The following is a 19,106-nucleotide window of genomic DNA, read 5'->3' on the forward strand; positions in this document are numbered from 1 at the left end:
CTAAGAAGGATGACAAATGTTAATCAAAGACTCATATAAATGAATATATATTTGCAAACCGAGCTTCAATGCATAGAGAAAAAGTTATGGAAGATATGAGGCTAAAATGAGCCCCTAAGTCCAGGGGCTCCCCATTGGCTCAGCAATAAAGAATCCACCTGCAATGCAGAAGACATGGGTTTGATCCCTGGGTCAGGAAGATCTCCTGGAGGAGGAAATGGCAACCCACTCCAGTATTCTGGGAAATGCCATGGACAGGGGAGCCTGGTAGGCTACAGTCCATGGGGTTGCAAGAGTCAGACACGACTGAGCAACTAAACGACAACAACCTGGTCCAGGGTGTGTGTGTCTGTCTGTCTGTCTATTTGTTTGTGTGTCTCTGACCACTGCTCTGAGGAAGTAAGTGAATTTTTAGAGCTGAGGAATTTTAATTAGACGAAGAGACTGTAAGTGTGGAGGGGGACCATAAAGTTTATCAGCAAAACCAGGGCACTTGAAAACAAAGGGAGAGGCTGTTAATAATTACATCCGGGCAACAGGTGCAAAGCGAGATGCGTGGCACCCAGAGCACGTGTGGGGTCAGGGATGGCCAGGAAGGTGGTGTCACCCAAGCAGGGGAAAGAAAATAAAAGCGGCCCCGAGGGAAGGGACGAAGGCTGCTGAAGCCACTGGGAAATGGACACTCAGGCTGATGCAGGAAGAGAGGAGCAGGGAGCCAGGAGCCAGCAGACCACAGGAGCATGGAGCTCCCCAGGACGCTGGATGGTGTCTCCTGAGAACAAGGGAGAGGTTTTATTTGATTTCAGCTAAGGGTTGAAGGGTAGGGTAAGGTGGGTGTGCAGGGATCAGGTGCTAGTTTATACATACTTACATTTTAGAAAGAGACACCTAATCACAGTGTGAAGAACAGATCAGAGGAGGACCAGAATGGCAGGAGACCAGTCAGGGGACCATGGCAAGAGAGGTCCAGGCAAGAGGCAAAGGTGACCTTAGACCAGGGTGGTGGTGGCAGGGACAGAGAAGCGGGTGGGTGTGAGAGATACTCAGGGAGAGAGCGAGGGAGGGAAGGAGGGCTCAGAGGTCACACCAAGGTTGTGGATCCAAGCCAACAGAGGAAGGCGGAAGGTGCTAGATATCCACAGCACTCACCACGGTTACAGAAGGCCCACCATCTGCAGCCTGACAATCTAACCTGAAGTCAGCACAGAGGACTTCAGAGAGCAGGCTGCCTCTGCAGCCCACTGCCCCATGTGCTCTGTCACTATTGAGACAGCCAGCCCTCAATACTGCTACCCTATGAGGCTGGTGCTGTCATTCAATCCATTCTACAGAGGAGAAAACTGAGACAGAGATGCTCACACAGTCACATCAAACAGCCAGTTGGAGGAGTGCAGAGCTCATGCTTCTAACCCACACTGGCTCAGCGTGGCCCTCCTCCCTCCTGCTCCTCCCTCGAGCCCAGCAGCAGGTCACAGGCACCAGCCCGGGCAGGGCTCCTCCTCTCTCACTGCCCACAGACCACCTCACTGCAGTCCAATCGGATTGCTCTTGGGGGTGGGTCCAGGCAGAGGCAGTTCCTGAAGCCCCCTGTCCATGTAGAGGTAACCCTGCTGTGCAGTCAGGGTGGCCCATCCCACCCTGGAACACCTTCAAAGAGCAATTCCAATGCCTCCCGCCACCCCCCTTCCCCAAACCTCCCCACCAACACAGGGAGAAAAATCAACCTGAAATCATCATCAGGAGCCTCTTGGGGGAAACTGGAAGGGGATCCGGTACACAGAGGACCTAAATCAGTTTCCCTTTCATGGACACCAGGCCAACCTCGGGAATAAGGAAGAAGGGAAGCCGTGGGCCCCTGCATCTGCCATGGCCAGTTGACCTTGGCCAAGTCCATTCCTCTCTCCTGCACACTCTGACTTCTCCATCTGAGAAGGGGAGCCAGCCCTGCCTGTGCTTCTAGAAGGCTTTCCAGACCTAATCATAAAAAGGGGGAAGGGGGAGAGAAGTAGACCTACCTGCCCAGGACTCTGCCAATGGCCCTGGGAAGGTCCCACTTTGGGCCAAGTAAAGACATAGCCCCTAAATCAAGGAGACTTTGGTCTAAGAAGGATGACAAATGTTAATCAAAGACTCATATAAATAAATATATATTTGCAAACTGAACTTCAGTGCATACAGAAAAAGTTATGGAAGATATGAGGCTAAAATGGGCCCCTAAGTCCAGGGACCTCCCTGGTGGCTCAGCAGTAAAGAATCCAACTGCAATGCAGGAGACACAAGTTTGATCCCTGGGCCCAGAAGAACTCCTGGAGAAGAAAATGACAACCCACTCCAGTATTCTGGCCTGGGAAATGCCATGGGACAGGGGAGCCTGGTGGGCTACAGTCCACGGGGTCGCAAGAGTCAGACACGACTGAGCAAGTAAACAACAACAATTCGATCCAGGGTGTGTGTATGTGCGTCTTATTCGGGCCCTGGCCACCTGGCCCCAGCCACCCTAAACTCCTCACACCTGCTGACTCCCAGCGGCCCTGGGACAAAGCCCTTGCTCGTCAAGCTCACCTAAGCCCGGGTTTTCAGAAGGCACACCTGGGGAAGTGTCCTAGCGTGCCTGCCACCTGTTCCCGTGCTGGCCTCTGCAGGCTTCCCGCAAGGGGGTCAGAGGGGCGTCACGGGTCTCCCCCTGCCACCACTGCGGCCTTGTTACTCACCTCCTTCCAGTCGCCCCATTTTTCTCCATCCCCCACCTTTTCCATGCTTTACTAGAATGTTTGCAGGCACAATGGACACACAGCACCGGGAGATCTGAGTTCTAATTCTGGTTCCACCACCGGGGAACCAGCCGTCTGTTCAGACCACCACCACCTCTGACCCTTCCACTCCACCGTCTCACCTGTAAAGCCCCCCTCACCTTACGTGGGGCCACACTGCCTCAGACCTGCCCCAGAGGGCTCTTGTGAAGAACAAGGGATACAGCCTCTGGGAAAGCAATCTGAGGGAGGTGAGGTTTCCCAAGTTGGCCGAATCATACAACATGATGAAAATACAGACCCCACCCCAACAACTGCCATTCTGGTTGAGGAATTCTGCGGCAAGAATCGGTATTTTAACAAGTAACAAGTACTCCAGGCAAATCCTAGAATCAGACGTGTTGGGGCAACTCTGGGCTCTGAAAACACACCGGAAGTCTTTATGACCTTGCCTTCTGGGCAGAGAAGGCAAAGAAGAGTTTGTGTAAATGCTCCTTGGCTCCGGGCACACTTACAAAATAACAGCCCCAGCTTAGGGAGCCCACTAGGTACAGGACGCCATCATCTCGTTCAGTCCTGGCAGTGATCCTGCAAGAGAGATCGCCTTCCTTCTACAGATGAGGAAACCGAGGCTCAGAAGGAGGACCTGTTGTAGGACACGGCTAGTAAGACAGCAGAGCTCCCCTCCAGCCCAGAACTGGCAGCTCCAAAGGCTGTTCTCAGTACCCAGAAACCTCTGCAGGATGGACTCTCCTGCAGGGAGGGGCAGAAAGGAGCCAGCAGCCCCAAGCTGGACTCGCTCTACTGTTCCCTCCCCAGAGCCTGGACATGACCTGTGCACAGGTGGTCCCAAGCATCCTATCCTGCAGGAGAAAGGCGCACTCTACTGCATGAGACAGAGGCTGCTGCCTCCTATGCCCACATGTGAGGGAGACAGGATCCTGGAGCCTGCAATCTACAAAGGTAGGTGGCTTCAGTCATGTCCAACTCTTTGTGGCCCCATGGAACAGAGCCTGCCAGGCTCCTGTGTCCATGGGATTCTCCAGGTAAGAATACTAGAGTGGATTGTCATGCCCTCCTCCAGGGGATCTTCCCAACTCAGGGATCAAACCTGCATCTCTTACATCGCCTGCATTGGCAGGCGTGTTCTTTACCAATAGCACCACCTCGGAAGTCCACAAAGGTAGATAGGACCCACGTAAGAAACAGTCAGGACAGGGGCCAGTCAGCCCAGGGCAGGGGCACTTCTGAGCCAGACCTCCTGGTGCTGGAGAGAAGGGCTCCCAGAAGGTCTAACAGGATAGGGTGCCAAGATCAGAAGACATTACATCTGGAATGAAGCCCAAGGTACCCTGGACTCCTCTTTTCCCCAACACACAATCACTGCTCGGCAAGCAGCAACCGGCTGCACGGAGAGTTTCACACAACTCCGGACTCCCTGGAGAGGAAGTAATTTCCTCCTGCAGAGGAAACTGCTGCCACCCAGCTAGACGGCATCACACAGCTTCTTGCTCCTCTCCCAGCCTCTCCAGGGACCAGACAACTGAGAAGCAGAGGAAAGCATCATGGCCCTCCTAAAACCTCGCCTTCCCCCAGGCTCCTCACCCAGACCTGGCAGCAGGTGACTTTTCTCCCACTTAGAGGGAGGGCACAATGATGACACGGCTGACATTTAGTGACACTCACTAAGCACTTTGTCCTGATCATCACATTCACTCTTCACAACAAGTTTTAAGAGGGAGATTTTGATCCCTGTTTTAGAGATAGAAAAACTGAGACTCTGGAAGATTAATTAACCCAGCTAGCAAAAAGCAGGCCCCAAACCAGGCATTTCCCAACCAGATCCCAAACTCTTTTTACTTTCTCTTTTCTCTCACTGAGCATCTCTGAGTACAGGGTCCTAGGCCAGTGACTGCTACAACGAGAGAGACACCCCACCAGTGACATATGGACTAAGCATCAGGAAATGATAACACAGATCCTGGCCAGGGGCCAGTACACAGCACATGGTGGAGGTCCACTCCAGACAGCAGGCAGAAACCAGTTCGCTCTGCAGGGTGAGCATGTTTGGGGGCCAGACTCGAGACAGGGGTGGACCGCGAGTAGAGCAGGAAGCCAGAGGGGAGAGCTCGCTCTGTTAGCAAGAAATAGACCTTTTCTCCACAGGAATTTAGGAAGTGTGCCATTAGTCTCTGGAACTCCCTGGAAGACAAGGGATCACACAGTATCCTTCTAGGAGACAAACAGCCTGGGGCAGGAAGAACTGGGGGAAAAAAAGGCAGTGTGGGAAAATGGGGCCAGTTGGCTCTGGGGTCCCTGTTCCACTCCAGGGTGCCCAGCAGACTGCACCCCGCTTCACCAGATTTACAGAGAAGAGGGATGGGGATCTGGCCACCAAAGGCTCTCCTCCATCAGGAGATCCAGAGCTTCGCACTAGCTCTCCCCAGAGCTGTGCTGCAGCTGGCCCTGGACACAGAACACCAAGGAGACCCAGCTGGCGAGCCCACCCACCTCGGCTGACAGCTACCACGGCAGGCCCAGCCAGCCAGGGACCCGGCCCTGGGGGGAGAGCAAGGGGATGTGGGGGAGGGCCCAGGGCGCTGTGCTGACCTAACACCCCTGCCATGGAGGCTCAAAGTGCCTGAGAGTTGCAAATAGTAAACTGTCAATTCTGCAATTCCATTTCTGGGTATAGACAGAAAAGAACGGAAAGCAAGGACTTGAACAGGTATTTGCACACCCACATTCCTAGCAGCATTATTCACAACAGTCAAAAGGTGGCATGACCCAAATATCCATCAACAAATGCACAGGTAAACAAAACGCGGCGTGCGCATGCAATGAACATCAGCCAGCCTTAAAGAGGAAGGAGATGTTGGCACACCACAGCGGGGATGAACATTAGGGACACTATGCAGAGTGAAATGAGCCAGACATGAAAGGACGAATGCTGCTGGACTCCACTTTAATGAGGTTCCTAAAGCCATCAAGTTCACAGAGAAGAGCGAATGGTGGCGGCCAGGGGCTGGGGGAGGACTAAAGGGAGCTCTGTTCCGTGGGTGCAGTTTCAGGTTTATGAGAAGGTGGTGATGTCAGCACGACAATGTGAAGGTACCTGTTGCCACTGAAACGCCCACTTTAAAAACGGTCAAAATGGTCAATTTAAGTTACGTACATTTACAATTAAGTAAATTATATATATCGGAGAAGGCTATGGCACCCCACTCCAGTACTCTTGCCTGGAAAATCCCATGGATGGAGGAGCCTGGTGGTCTACAGTCCATGGGGTCGCTAAGAGTCGGAGACAACTGAGCAACTTCACTTTCACTTTTCACTTTCATGCACTGGAGAAGGAAATGGCAACCCACTCCAGTGTTCTTGCCTGGAGAATCCCAGGGACGGGGGAGCCTGGTCGGCTGCCGTCTATGGGGTCGCATAGAGTCAGACACGACTGAAGCAACTTAGCAGCAGCAGCAGCATATATATACCTATATATAAATTAAATATGAAATATTGTGTGTGGCATACAAAAATAACCTGTTACCTGTGGGGAATTGTTTATTGTTTTGTTTTGTTTTTACCATGAGCATGTCATACTTTCATAATAAAACCAACAAAGACATTTAGCCTTATAAGGCAAACACATTTCAAATTGCAACCCACGATGGGATTTAAGAGCTCCCAGTTCTTAGAATGGCACAATGATGTTGCCTGACTCCTCTGGCTACCACCACCAGCCTGGTCTGCAGTGGACCATGAGAAATACCCCTCCAAAAGCAGTAAGTCAGGCTTTGGGTGCTGGCCAGGTGTACCACATGTGTCCCCTGGCCCTCCTCTGCTCCCATGAAACCAGCAGGAGGGAAGTACCCCCCCAAGCCAGAGGTGATGGAGGGGTTGGAGGGCCCCTCCCTGGGCTCTGACTCCAGGATGACTCCAGTTATGGTTTCCCCGGGAGGAAACGAGCCCGGGCACCCTTTTCCCCTTCTAGGACGGCACAAGGGAATGACTTGGCCCATCCCTGCATGCCCTAGCCTCTCCCGAGATGGCACTGGTGAAACCCCCCCACCATCCTCCTCCACAGTGGGGAGGAAGCTAGGCTGAAGAGGGAGGCAGAGGAAATGGCTCATCTGCCCAACTGAGGAAGACATGGGATGAGGGAGGCACAGAAAACCCACAGCTCCCTCCATAACACACCAGGCTCTGCCTTCAGTCCTGTGTTCCCACTGACTAGTCCCTGCTGATCCATCCAGGACCTGCAGACCCCAGACAACTGGCCTTGCCTCCGTGTCCTTATCTGTAACTCGAAGGGGATGGACCCTTTGCTATCAAAGGCTCCTTTTAGCTCTGAAACCCTAGACTTCCCTGGAAGCTGGGTGATGGGCCAGAACCAAGAAAGGGCTGGGAAGACAAGATCCAGCCTTGGAACAGGACAGCTTCAGGGCAGATGCTCAGAAGGAAACACAATGCTTCTAACTGGAACACCAGCATCTCCACCCTCAGGCCAAGCCACCCATTCATCCATTCATTTCATTTTTTCTGAGCTCTTACCCTGTGCCAGGGACAGAGACAGTGCTGGAAAACGGCAGTGAGTCAGCCAGCCTTGGAGGTGCTCACAGCCTCGTGAATGTTGCCACCAAGTTTCAAGACTTGCCATCACAACCCATATCCCCAAGGCCAGCCCTTTGAGGAAGCAGAACCTGGAAGAGTCACACAAACAGCAGGCAGAAAGGGAAACCCGATGGCACCCCCAAGAGAGTACCAAACCAAACTTGAGAGTCAGGAAAGTCTGGTTCAAATCCTGAGTCCGCCACTGATTCACTATGTGACCTTGGACAAGCTTCTTTGGCCCTATGGGCCTCAGTTTCCTCATCTGTCAAGAATGAGACCAGATCCAATCTCGGATCTGGTCTGTGCAGGACCTTCCAGCTCTGACAGCCTGGGCCTCCTGGACACAAGCCCTCAAACCCGGGATCACAGCCGGGATGCCTGCAGGAACCAGGAGCACTGCTGACCCCTGCAGGACCCTCAGATCCAGACAAGCTGAGCTGACAGCTGGCCAACTCTGGGCGCTCCGCTGCTCGGCGTGCAAAGCCCAGCTGCTGGAGGCAAACGCCTGCTTCAACCTCCGGGATAAAATGGATGTCCAAGTTGTCTTGGCGTTGGAACCTTTTATCTTGGGATGGGGTCAGAGGACCAGAAGGAAGCTCTGTGCATTCCCTGTGCCCCACTGTCTAGCACGGGGAAGTGGAGCCCTGCTCGCCCCATCTCTGCCGGATTTGAACCACAAACACAGCCCTTTTCTGAAGGGAAGGACTTAACACAAACCAGATGCAGCAGGGACTTTCCCCCACCCTCTCCTGGCCCTCAAATTAAACGTTCAGTGTCCCCTCTGCCAAAATTCACTTGAAGGCCAAGCCTTAAAGAGCCAGCACCTCCGGTTCTCACTCTCACACACTCTCAATCACATCCTCTCTTAAACAAAATGTCAAGGTCCCCAAATGGAAAGTGTGGATGGGCGGCCTCCCAGGAGTGCCCAGCAGCCCTGCAGGCCAGGGACAGATTTAAAAGGAGAGATCACTGGGGAAGGAACGCTGACACCCCACCCACCTCCACTAGCCCAACAGGACCAAAGTGCAGCCTCACAGGCAGGGATCATGAACAGGGGATTTGCCCCCGGGGAGGGCACGGCCGGAGCTGGCAGACGAGCACAGCCATCCCAAAGGGGCAGGCCTGAGCAGCAGCCTGGTCCCGGGGGGCATGTTGGAGATTCCTGGAAGAGTTCATTTCCTGGCCTTCAGTTTCCAGTCTCTCGAGAAAATGGAGTGAATCACAGGCATTTATTTAACTCTGATCTCATTCAAAGCAGTGATGACTTGGATAAACCCCATCTTAGGAGAACTGGACTCTTCCTGGGCTTTGCGGGCTTCCCAGCTGCCAGGCAGGTGACTCCCTGGTCATGAAAGTTCTCCTGGTCCTACTTGTTGTTCTTTCTCAGTTGCTCAGTCATGTCCGACTCTGCGACCCCATGGATTGCAGCACGCCAGGCTTCCCTGTCCTTCACCATCTCCTGGAGTTTGCAAGATCACATCCATTGAATCAGTGATGCCATCCAACCAGCTCGTCCTCTGGTCCTGTATGTATGTCCAATTCTGGCTGAAGGCCCAGACCGTCCATCTACCTGCCTCCTCTCCTCCCCATGACCCCTGGCCATGCTAGGACCACGCCCCAGCAATCAGCACTAATCAGCTTGCTCAGCACATCCAGTCTCCCCAGCAAGCGGACACACACCCTGTTCTCAAGCTCAGGGTGCCGTGTCTTACCCACTCTGTGTGCTTCATGGAACCCAACAGTGCACAGCACTCAGCAAAGTGCTCAGAACAGACAGTTAAATCTCACTGAGCTGCCATTCCTCAAGAAAAAGGGCAGAGAGATGTTGCTGCAGACAGCAATTCTCTGACTTGCAAAAAAAAAGAGTACTATCTTTTTTTACGTATTTAATCCTACAACTTCAACACAGTCATTTTCACTTTTGTATGCTATCTTCCTGTTTACACAGATTTTTACAGTTGCAACCGATTACAATGTACATACTAGATGAAGTTCTCCTGCTTTCAACATTCTGTTGAGCATTTTATCCCTGTGTGATCATCCTAAATGTCACTTAAAGGCTGGAAAAATGTTCCACCACGATCATGTGTCAGGACGGTTTGTTAAATTCCTCCCCTGACGTGACTGAGACACAGGAGCCTTCCCTTCTGCTCCTATGGACAGCACAGAGACTATTCTGAAGCCTTTCTTTGTTTTAGTTGGACGCTTTCCTCAGGACACAATCCTGGGGGTGGAATTACCCGGCCCAAGGGGAAGAACATTTCCATAGTTCTGCTACGTAAACAAGCCCCAGATACTAACCCACAGGCTGCACCAATCCTCAAGGACTTCAGAAAAGACCACAAGCACGCACTGGACTAGAAGCCTGCCCTGATCAGATTCTCTTCTTACTTTTTAAAGTTGAGTTGTTCTGACTGGAAGAGTTCATCTTTTCTGGGCCTCCAGGCTCAGTGCTCTGGACATCCTTTTTCTTAAATCCGACCTCTGAGTCCCACCTCCTCTATACCCGTCCTTCTTGTAACCCCAGTCCACTCTGACATCAGTAGACCTTGTAGCTCCCCTAAAGCTTTCCCTACCTGATCCCCTTCTACACTGTGGCCCCCACAGTGCCACATCTCCCCTGCAAAACTCTCAGCCCCTCTGCTAGGCAGAAGGCTGCCAGAGGGTTTTTTGACCTAGAGCCTCCAAGATGACCCCCTAAAGGTGTGGAGTCATTAGGGAATTGCCTGTTAAGCTGAGTCCTACAGGCCTTCGAGCTTCCTGCTGCCTGGGCCCCTATCTCGAGGGGACAGTTTGAGTCTGGGCCAGCAAACACACTGCTGCTGGCAGTCCCCCAGGCTGAAATGATCCAGGGCCCTAACAATGAGGAGGCGTTTACACGGTCTAGGGCCAACCCAAACCCCTCCTGTCACGCTGTCTGGAGGAAAGCTAGAACCCAGACAACAGCCCACAGTCAGAATCTGGCTCAACTGAGAGTAGAGGACCAGAGGTCACTAAGGTGGACAGGGAGGGGAGGCGGGCAGAGCAGGATACACAGCGCTGAAAAGCCCTCCCTCCGCAGGAAACCAAACAACAGGGCTGGCAGGTCACTGCAGGACACAGATGTTTGTGCTTAGTGGCCAGGACAGGGTGGGCCGCCTGTCTGGTACAGACACCCCCTCTGCAAGTCCAGGATGAGAAAAGCGGCTTCCACCCACCATGGTCACCCCAACAGTGCTTGCACGCAGCCTTGCAGATAGCCCACCAGTCCACCTGCTCCAAAGCCAAAACCGTCACAAGAGGAAACACGAGGAGATCTTCCCTCCTGTCCCCTATCAATACTTCCCCTCTGGGCTTGGGGTCCAGAAGAGATACCCGACTCACATTTGCGGCGGGGGCAGGGCACAGCTAGTGAATTTGCAGTCTATGAGGAGACAAAGCATCACCAAGATGTCCCAGGGGAAGTGAAAGAGTTGAGCTCGTTTAGCTGAACACCTATCGTTCAGCCTGAAGCAACAACATTCCCAGGTCATCCTTCACAGAGGTCTCTGCTGCTGCTGCTAAGTCACTTCAGTCGTGTCAGACTCTGTGCGACCCCATACACAGCAGCCCACCAGGCTCCCCCATCCCTGGGATTCTCCAGGCAAGAACACTGGAGTGGGTTGCCATTTACTTCTCCAATGCATGAAAGTGAAAAGTGAAAGTGAAGTCACTCAGTTGTGTCCGACTCTTCGCGACCCCATGGACTGCAGCCTACCAGGCTCCTCCGCCCATGGGATTTTCCAGGCAAGAGTACTGGAGTGGGTTCTAGTGTTGTCTAAAACTTGAGGCAGGAGCTTGCTAGAAATGCAGATTCCACGGCTCTGAGCCTAGAGTATTTGGTTCAGCAAGTCTAGGCAAGGCCCAGGAAGCTATAATTTTTATATGAATGCTAGGTGGCCCACAGACCACCCTTTAGGGAATACAGCCTTGGCGTGAAACTCTCCACTTGGATGGCAGAGGGTGGACGTGCCTGCAGGAACCAGAATTCTACAGGGAAGTCATGGCCACCTGGAGTAGTAGATGATCATTTAATAACGTGTAAGTAGTAGGCTCTTCGGAGAAGGCAATAGCACCCCACTCCAGTACTCTTGCCTGGAAAATCCCATGGACAGAGGAGCCTGGTGGGCTGCAGTCCACGGGGTCGCTAGGAGTCGGCCACTACTGAGTGACTTCACTTTCACTTTTCACTTTCATGCATTGGAGAAGGAAATGGCAACCCACTCCAGTGTTCTTGCCTGGAGAATCCCAGGGACAGGGGAGCCTGGTGGGCTGCCATCTCTGGGGTCGCACAGAGTCAGACACAACTGAAGCGACTTAGCAGCAGCAGCAGCAGGAGGCCCTTAATTGCTACCTGCCTCCACTCCTCAGAGCATAGATCCTCTCTCTTCACAGAGCAAATCACAAGCCATGGTCTCCTCAGGAGTCCCTCTCCCCCTCCCAATTACCATGAATTGTAACTGGACCAGCCTTGACAGTTCACTGTGGTTTTCTGGGTGGGGGGAAGCAGAGGGTAGAGTATCTAACCAACCAGACAGAATAAATCAATCCCAGCCTCTCCACGTGGCCACAAGCTAGAGCCTTACAAGGCTCCAGCAGGGAGCTCTTTACCCAAACAACTAGAACAGCAGCTGAGACATTCTGGTGGTGTCCCCCTTCAGGGCGCCCCCAAGGAAATGTCCCAACACCAAGACTCTCTGTGGTGGATCTCATGGTTCCAAAGTTCTGATCATCCACAGCCCCCAGACATCGGAAAACTCTCCCCAACTGTGTCAGATGAGCTGACCATAGGAAAAACAGCACTAGGAACATCAAGCCTCCTCTAAGTGCACCTCCTCAAGGACCTGACAATTCCACAGATGGGCAGCTCTAAGCAGCCATCATTTCAGCATCACCTCTTCTTCCCATAAGAAGGGCAGCTACGGTCCTGCCCAAATCCCACCCAACTCAAAGGCAAGGCCAAAGTTGCAGGAAAAAGGAAGCTTCTGTGCACCACCTCCCCCATACCGAAAATAACACAACCATCCAGGTGAGCCCTACTGTGGCCACAGTACCAAGCGCTCCCAGTATATTCACCCATTTTGGCATCTGAAGCCACCTAAGACACTGAACAGAGTCAGACACGACTGAAGAGACTTCGCATAAGAAACTGTTAGTTCTTGGAATTCCTGGGGACTGAGGCCTCCATCCCAATTTGAGGTTAAGTCATTCCATGGACAGACCTTCTTCTTCCTCCCACCCCAGTATTCAGAGCGGACGCGTAACTGCTCGGGTCACAGACATCTCACTGTGGGTTGGAGGTGTCAGCCACCCTCAGCCCAACACCGGCACCCCAGCCAAGAGGTCAACAAGGGCCAGTCCAGATCAGGAAGCGGTCTCTCCTGCCGCCAGGAGGCCGCCTCCTAAGGAGGGGCTGTAGAGGAGAGGGTCACCTGGACCACAGGATACTCGGTTCAGAGAAGCGAACAGGGAAGTGAGAACCCGCACGGAGACGGCAGGCACAGGTTCTCATTTACAACTCGTCCTACTTCCCTTCAGTTTCACCAAACACCCTGGCTCTTCTGACAAGCCTCACAGGAACTTGGGGAATGCGGTCAGGAGCCAGGACCGGGCAGAATCTTCACAGACACAGATTCCACTTCTTGATTGCTTGTCCCCTCAGCATTCAGCAGCCATACCCCTGGCCCTTAGGTCTCACCTGGCAAGGGGCAGCTACTGCTAAGTTGCCAATAGGCGATAATATTTCACATGTTCCTCTCAAATGTTTAAATCCTGAGAGTTTCCCAGTCACCTTCTTATGTATCTAGCACTAGAAAAAATTGTTAGCGAGCCCTTGAGAACCTTAGAAATGTAAGTCTACAGTCAGGGACGGGCTAATGCCTGAGAAGATACTTTGGGTCCAAGGAAAACCAGGCACCCCCACCTCTGCCAGGTAGGGGTCCCCTAAGGATGGCCATTAAGGAGGGACTGTCGAAGATCTGATAAGAGGTAACAGATTCACTGCAGCAGCCCATCAAACCACACACCTCCATGCTCTTGGGTGAGGGAATTCTGCTGTTGCTGCTAAGTTGCTTCAGTCGTGTCCGACTCTGTGCGACCCATAGATAGCAGCCCACCAGGCTCCTCTGTCCCTGGGATTCTCCAGGCAAGAACACTGGAGTGCGTTGCCATTTCCTTCTCCAATGCATGGAAGTGAAAAGTGAAAATGAAGTCGCTCAGTTGTGTCCGACTCTTAGCAACCCCATGGATTGCAGCCTACCAGGCTCCTCTGTCCATGGGATTTTCCAGGCAAGAGTACTGGAGTGGGGTGCCATTGCCTTCTCCGGAGGGAATTCTAGGTGATCCTTATTTTCTTCTTTGTATTTTGCTGTATTTTTTAAATTTGCTGCAGTAAATACTACTTTTCATCTCAATTAGTTTAAAAAAACAGGCTGAGTATAACCTATAAAAGTACTAAACCACTTTGTTGTACACCTGAAACTGTACTTCAACAAAAAATAGCTTGTATATTACGGATGGCACATTAAGCTAGCCTGCCCTTTCTATTTCTCTTATTATTTTTTAAATTTTATTTATTTTTAACTGAAGGATCATTGCTTTTCAATATCGTGTTGGTTTCTGCCAAACATCAACATGAATTAGCCATAGGTATACATATATCTCCTCCTTCTTGAACCTCCCTCCCACCTCCCGCCCCATCCCACCCCTCTAGTTTGTCAGAGCACAGAAATACAGACTGCGTCACAAATCTGCACGTCACCCTTGCACAGGGGCCACACTAATCTACTCTGTATCATTCTAATTTTAGTATATGTGCTGCCAAAGCGAGCACCATTTTATTTTTTATTAGTCTGCCTTTTAAAGGCAACTGATTAGTATGTAAAAGCACTTATAGAAATGATCATCTCTTTTGACCAATTTACTCAGCTCCTAGATATTATCCTAAAATGCAGGAAAAGGTCCACGGTGAAAGGAGTATTTATAGAGGAATTATCTATGAGCGCTCAAAGCTGGACACTATGAAAATGCCCAGGGATGGGAGAATTAAGAGGAGCAGTTTGTCACCTGGCGGAACAGTCGGGCAGCCAGTGGTGGTCCAGGCCCAGGCCTGACTGGACAGCCTCATCCCCGCTCTGCAGCCAAGAGCCAGGGGCCAGGAACACCTTGTTGAGCAGACCACCAAGTGCTTCCAGAAGACAGCTTTGGCCTCAATGGCTCTCCTTCTAAAGAGGTGGTGTGAGCCAAACTCTTTGTTTTCCTGATGAAATAGCAGTTTTGGCCTCAGACGCCCAGCACTTGCAAGCACAAGTTCTCATCTCAGAAAAACCTCCGAAAACCTCTGAACACAGCCCAGGAGTCCACACTGACCGCCCTCTAGCCCCTGTCAGACAAGTGCAAGTGAGTTTCCAGGAAACGCTGACGAGCGTCTCCAAGGACCGGGGCCTCGCTCAGGCTGCAGCTCTAGAAACAGTGGAACCAGCTTTCATTCCTTGGCTCCCCACAGAAGTGCCTTCACACCAGTGTGATTTAACACCATGCCTTTGACTCTACCACAGGTTGATTTAAGAACCAATATACAAAAAGGTCTCTGTGAGCTCCATGAAACCAACACTGACGGCATCATCAGCATACTGCTCTCCTAAAATGGAAAAGCCCTTGGTGTTCGGTGCTCACGCTAAGAGACAAGGTGTCTCTTTCTCACGAACCAGCGCACTTCCCTTTATTAAGAAGTAGATGCTAATTCCAATTTCTCCTTTTGTTTTAGCTACTGGGCAGCTCAAAACTAGGGTCAGTGCTTACAAAAACTAAGTTCTTTTAACATTATTTTCTCAATTACCTCACCCACCTACCACCACCCTGACAAAGCTCTGGATCTTTCTTTTTTTTTTTGCAGTATGGTTGATTTTAAATGTTGTGTTAATTTCAGGTATACAGCAAAGTGAATCAGTTATACATGCACATATATCTACTCTTTCTTAGCTTCTTTTCCCATATAGGTCATTACAGAATACAGAGTATAGTTCCCTGCGCTACACTTGCATTAAGTTGTTTTGTTTTTTTTTAATTGGAGGAGAATTACTTTACAATATTGTGCTGGTTTCTGCCATCCATCTTCATGGATCAGCCACAGGCATACATATATCCCCTCCCTCTTGAACCTCCCTCCCATCTCCCACTCCACGCCTACCCCTCTAGGATGTCACAGAGTACTTTCCTCACTTTCATGCTTTCCTCAAATGCTTTTTGGAAAAAGAGGCAGGAAAGTACAAATAAATACATATTCATGAAACAGTCTGTATACTCGGATCTCACTTGCTCCAGGGAAGGAAGATAAAGGCTGTGTGGCTATATAAGAAAAGGTATCTTTGATAAAAATGCCAAGTGGGGAAATATAAAAGTAAACTAAAGTAGATCCACTGGTGGATCCACTGCGACCACCGTTAAGCATGAGGATAAAAACAAAAATGGCTTCTCGAAATTTAAGTAGTTGTGTTTGGGTGAAAGGGTTAAAGTGGTCATTCACCACTCCCCCAAAGTCATTTATCTTCTCAGATGGAAACAGAGGTCCATGGAGGTGAAGCAAGCAGGCAGTGAGAAACTAGAAAAGCCAAGCTCCCCTGGCCTTTTCAATGTTATCCCCAGGCTGCCCCAAGGAGGGAGGGAACAGGCTCCAGCGCCCATCTGGTTTCTGAGGGACTAGAACCCAGTAGATGATGGTCTGCATTTAGTAGGGTCTTGAGGAAGATGCCTCGTGCTCTGAAATCACAGCTGTTTGAGATGCTAGTCCTCACCTGGCAGTCAGTGGACAAGTTCTGCACACTCCCCCATAAGAACAACGAATTGCACCCATGGGTGGTTGGGAGGCAAGGGCCATGAGTCACAAGCCCAGACCTCCAAAAATATATCTAGGACTCCATCGGCAAACTAGTGACCCCTAATCCTTCCAGTGTGCAATCAAATCCCAGAAGGCTTCCTCATCCACCCTCGGAAACCACCCCTACACCTGACCAATAGACATCCATGAACAGCCTGAACTTCCTCAACGCCCTCAGCACACAGCATCCGTCTAGCCTACGTGCTGGGACTACAAGGTCCCAGGTGTAGCTGGTGCCCTGTCAATGTGAGGTGAGCAGCCTGCAGATAGGATAGTTCAGCCCTGCTGAGCACCATGGTTTGGCCAAGTGGAATAGAGGCTTTCTCCTGCCTCTACTGAAGTCAGGATCCCGAGGGCTACCAGAATGGCATGTGGCTGCCTCTTCTGCCTCCATCTCCTGTCTAATGACAACGGCCCACATCAGGCAGAGAAGTATCAGTGGTCCATGAGGGCAGAAGCAGGGTCCTGCTCAGCCCTGGATGGCAAGCAGGACTTCGGAGCAGGCTGACTCATCACCTTGCAGGTGGAGTGAGCTCATTCCTTCCAGGGCATCCTTGGAACTGGAAACCCACAGCAGAGATGGTTCCCATGGCAACAGGCCAGCACCTCCTCCATAGCCGCCTTCCTTGGAGCACCACTTGTCTGTGCCCACGGGTCACTTAACCAACTCTCTCCCAGCTTATATTCTTAGAACACAGAGTAAGAAAAGACCTTGAAGGGCCAGTGCCCTCCTTCCTCCATGTCCTTCCCATCTCATTTCTCTTAGAGTTAGTTGAATACCTCAATTAGAAGGTTTTTGTTTTGTATTGTTTTTTGGCCATGCCACATGGCTTGTGGGATTCGTTCCCCAACCAGGGACTGAACCCCAGCCCTCAACAGCGAAAGCACGAAGTCCTAATCACTGGACCACCAGGGAATTCCATTTCAGCAGACCTAAATACATTTAAGACCAGGTAACTCCCAACCTAACAGTTCATTCCTTCTTTGGAAAGTATGACTACTAGAAATTCTGAGCTTGACTCCATTTCCACTCAACTTCTCCCAAGTCCTGCTCCTCCAAGCCCTGGGGCCCACTCAACATGCCAAGTCCAGCAGAGCCTCTTCCAGCCTGGTGACTGCTCTAAACAGCCAGCTTCCTTCAAATACTCCTCTGACGTGGTTCCCCCACCTCCCCTGCCTCCCAAACCTCCACTGGAGATTACACTGGTCTCTAACCCTCTCAGCACACACTGTCCAGTTCAGACAGGCCCGGAGCCCGCTACTGCCCCCACAGACCCTCTGGGCTCACCATCACCTGCCCCCAGGCCTCTTCCCCTCCAGCTGCTCCCCGCCCCACCTCACACTCATTCCCTGCCCTTCCCTTCCCAGAACTTGACACTCACTGTCTCATGTTTTTGGTCACACTCTGCCTGGTCCACCTCCCCCATTCTCTGCCACCACGCCCCTCGCCTGACTCACTCTTATATATTCTAGATTTAAATTTTAGCTCACAGTATCACCTCCTGTGGGAGGTCTTACTGGTTTCCTCAAAGGCAGCCTGGGGCCTTCCTTGCGTGCCCTTCACTGTAGAGGCTGTGACATCCTTGAACATGACAGGGAAATGCTAGGTGGTGGGTCTCTCACTCAACTGGCCTCTTCAGAGACACACGTCCTGCATCATCTGGCCGTGATCTGAAAAGAGCGGGTGCTTAATATCTCTTAAATCCAGGTGGCAAGCACCTGGCTATGTGTTTTACTATTCTGTACTTTGAAAGTATTTGAACACCATTTAAAAAAAGAGAGACCTCATAATAAATATGAACTGAGTGGATGAACTATTGTTGGCTGCACGGCCTTTAGCCACAGCGTATGTGTCTGAACATCTCATGGATCTGCTGAACTCATCCCTCAGGAACTTTCTTCCCACTCTGGGGCTGGAGCCCAATGCCACATGGTCCAGTGCAGTCAGGTCAAACCTTCAAATAAGCACCTCCAGCGTGCCTGGCACATGTCTCATGGCAGTGACATGAAAGCGAGTTCTTACTAGTCCTATAGCAGCATCTCATCTGTGTGTCCTTTTCCTCTCGAGAAGCTCTTAGCCGTCCATCCTAGCGTGCTAATCTCACTGTAAAGTGTCCCAGGTGGCCACATATGACCAGCAGGTTCCACTGCTAATTGCTGAAGCTGGGTAATGGGTACACAGGGATTCATTATACTCTTCTCTACTCCTGTGCTTGAATTTTCCATATGAAGATTCTATTTTAATTCATTCATTCACACAACTAACATTCCTTAAGTGCCCACCACATGCCAGGAAACATGGATAAAGAGAGAAAGAAGAAACCACCCCTGCCCCTATGAATTGAGGATAGCTTTATTAAATTCTAAATTATTTGCTATCCCTCCCTGGTAGTTAAAGGCCTAATGGCACTTATAACATGAAGACAGGGGAGACCTCCCCACAGGAACAAGTAGCTAATGAGGGGCTTTCTGGGCCCTGTGTCTCCTGGGCTTATCTTCCCAGCCCTGCCAACTCCATCTGCACTTGAAGTCTTCCCCATACAAGGGGCTCCCCTCATTAAGTAAGTGGCTTCAGGAGACCAAGGGTGGGGCTCAGGGTCTCACTCCTCAACAGAAAGTCATGCCAGCCATGCCGGGATCCCTGCAACTTAAAGGCAACTTCCCCTCAAAGGGCAGGATGCCAACACCCTTCATTCTATCATTACGACTCTTTCCTAGAGTCCACTTGGTATCAGGTACTAGGCCAAAGGACAGAAATAAAAGCCATGGGAAGGTCCCTGACCTCAAGGGAATCATGTATAGTCTTACTGACTGGAAATCCTTGGATTGAAGTCCCAGCTCTGCCCCTTGCTAGC

At 51.3% G+C, this 19,106-nt stretch overlaps 1 protein-coding gene and 1 non-coding gene across 4 annotated transcripts in view; both read right to left on the reverse strand.

The window, feature by feature from the left end:
* Nucleotides 1–19,106, reverse strand: part of ACTN1 (actinin alpha 1) — a 97,744-nt gene that overhangs the window by 60,601 nt on the left and 18,037 nt on the right. The gene's annotated exons all lie outside the window — the stretch shown is intronic.
* On the reverse strand, nt 14,102–14,208 carry LOC129622149 (U6 spliceosomal RNA). Its single transcript, XR_008699828.1, has one exon. It is a non-coding gene; the product is annotated as a U6 spliceosomal RNA (small nuclear RNA).

This window comes from Bubalus kerabau, chromosome 10, assembly GCF_029407905.1.
Source record: "Bubalus kerabau isolate K-KA32 ecotype Philippines breed swamp buffalo chromosome 10, PCC_UOA_SB_1v2, whole genome shotgun sequence".
Taxonomy (NCBI): domain Eukaryota; kingdom Metazoa; phylum Chordata; class Mammalia; order Artiodactyla; family Bovidae; genus Bubalus; species Bubalus kerabau.